Source organism: Gigantopelta aegis, chromosome 1 (genome assembly GCF_016097555.1).
Source record: "Gigantopelta aegis isolate Gae_Host chromosome 1, Gae_host_genome, whole genome shotgun sequence".
NCBI lineage: Eukaryota > Metazoa > Mollusca > Gastropoda > Neomphalida > Peltospiridae > Gigantopelta > Gigantopelta aegis.
The window spans coordinates 41,782,483-41,785,571 of record NC_054699.1 but is presented as its reverse complement, the minus strand read 5'-3'; positions in this window follow the sequence as shown (position 1 = coordinate 41,785,571).

Below are 3,089 nucleotides of genomic sequence, written 5' to 3'. Positions count from 1 at the left end.
AATACCACGTTACACCCGGCCGGCAATATAATAACAAATACAAAACCATTTTGTTATAAAAAAAAAATTCTAAAAGGGAATAATATTTATGAATGTAAAACCAATAATAATAACGTGTTATTAATGTTACTATCTACATGTACACATGCATTAGTATTAAATATATCATCAACTACATTATTTGTATAAGTATTACCACTATAATTCAGCATACCGCCACAATGTGTATGTACTCCTAGTATTTAGCGTGTATAATTTAATTCATCTTCTGTAAGGCGATGAATCAGGGTCCCCCAACACTGGCATCGTCACAATGAGCTGGGGACAATAAATATTTAAAACAAACATCTAATAGTATGACGTCTTAGCAATCAAAATTACACGTATACACATGAACTTCAGCGTGTTGAAGTCGCCCACGGTATTCCCAATGGGATATCATACTCAGAGTTTCGTTTACATATGAGGTGGCTTGTGTTGTTTAATATTCCATACAGAAGTGACATTTTCAAATTTGTATGAGATACACCAGGGGCAGGATCTACATGTAGCTATCGGCTGAAGTGGTTGCGTCGTAGATTCCGATGGAGTTTTTCCCAGTCCCAACCAGTGCCCCATGACTAGTATATCAAAGACTGTGGTGTGTGCTGTCCTATCTGTGGGAAAGTACATACAAAAGATCCCCTGTTGAGCACTTATGGAAAGATTTAGCAGGTTTCCAATGAAGACTACGAGTGAAAATTACCAAATGTTTTACAAAGTACTTGATAAAGTTATATACAAAATTCCATCTCAATATAATCAGGCATTGCACCCCCACCCCTAAAAAAAAAGGCCGGAAAACAAATGTTCATATCTCTTAAGTGGGTAAATTGCAATGAAAGTCAAACTTTACGATAATGCTATACACAAAATATCTTGATACATTGGGGGATTAAAGTCTGCCAAAAATAGGCATATCACCACAAAAGTAAAACTTTTTATTATTATTTTTTTTTTATCTGTAACAGTACATAATTAAGCTATGTAGAGTGTCGTTTTGTAATAAACTAAAATAATTCCGTTTGTTTGTTAAAATTGATAAACGTTGGAATGGGAATTTGTTGCCCATGTCCTGTTGAGGATTGACAGTGATTTTGAGATGCCAATAAGGAAAATAACATATGAAAAATGAAGTTTATTACAAAACGGCACTTTAACGCTATTGCTCCAGAAACGCACTTTACCCAATTACAACAATATGGGTAATTTCCCAAGTCTGTGGATCGACTAACTAATGAAAAATATGCCACATTTTGTCTGGTGGTACATATTTCGGCCCCAGTATTAAGTTAGAGTAGATTAGGTTGCCTCCCTTAAATAGAAACTCGGTGTATCGGTGAATATCCCAACGACCAAAAAATATGAAAAATTATAAAAGTCCTGGCTCAGATGGTTTTACGGCAGAATTCTTTAATGTTTTTTTTTGGATACATTTAGGTCGTTTTACAATTAGGTCTATTAACTATAGCTATAGTATAAAAGAAATGTCTAGTACACAAAAATTAGGAATCATTACCTGTATACCAAAAGCCAATAAACCAAAGCAGTTTTTGAAAAATTGGCGTCCTATTACTCTGCTAAATTGTATATATAAAATTTACCTGACCTGACCTGCTTTCACGGCGGAACCCAGGGAAGCACCAGGATTCACCGACCTTACCTCCTAGATATACACAATTGCAGTGTGTGTATATATATATATATATATATATATATATATATATATATATATATATATATATATATAGTTGCGTCGAGTCTCCCCTGGGTTGTCATGCCACGATCAGAAGAGATCAGGCCCTTTCTAAGGGCCATGTGGGCAACCTAGGGAGACACCTCATCATCCGCAGGTCCTAGCTACGAGCTACTCTCGGCCTACTAAATTCCAAACCTATACGTAGCTCCCTACCTTATATTTTTAGAACGACCATTAAAATGCGCTCTCATTTCCCTTTGGCTTACTCCTACGGAACATTCCAAATTACATGGCACCATACCACCTCCCGCCTGTTACCGACTACGGTTGGACTGCTGATGCTCCTTTGCACCTGCCAGTGCAGGCGGTCCCTCCTTCACCCACCTCCAACCCTTTCCTGTCCTGGACGGAGGAACCGGCTGAGGTCGTTACTTGTGCCCAGGACAGGCGTGCGCTACAACAGCTTGCTCTGAATGTGCACGTTAAACAATTCCCCAATCCCAGTGGACGTCAAGGTTGTTCTCTGGCTCGTTCGTGGTCTGACAAGAAAACATTAAAGGGACATACCCTAGTTTTTAAACACTAAGGCCTTTTTTTTTGCCATTAGATCCGTTTTTGATAACTGAAATCATACTTTACTTAATTTTTATTGTTTATATTATTCATTTTCGTACACTCAAAGTGTTTTGGGTCATCCTGATGTTTTTAATATCACAACATGCATGTCTCATATTTTTAAAAACGCACGTGCGTCTGAGAAGTAACAGTTATGGAGTCGATTTTTGGTCTATTTTAGAGGGTATTTCACCATTTCAAAGTCACAGACTCATGTTTCACTCAATTGCAACTTAATCCAAATGTGTTACAGGTTTGTAGATTAACTAAACTTAGTGTTAATTTTCACGGATTGAAATTAGGGTATGTCCCTTTAAAAGCATGTCCCCTTGTCCAAGTTTCCAACTGTATTGCATTGCATACATTTAACTTGACACTGGAATAATTTTGACTTATATTTCTAAAGTAAATTTTATTAACTTACCATCTCTACTTAATTACCTTGTTTTATGGAAGTAATATTTATAAGCAACTGCAAGCTGTTTACATTTATTGGAGATAGAGTCCTCACTGGTTTAATATAACGAGATGAAATAAAGAGATATATTTGTTAGAAACTTACCTGTGAACATTAACTTTATTTTCATTTATTCATAACTTTTCAATAAATTCCTAATTCTGGAAACTTGAACACTTCGGCTTTGTCATCTGTGAATGCTATTTATATTCTCTGGACATTGTTGATTGCCAAAACAATATACATATCAACATTACAAAAGTGTACACTAAATAAAAC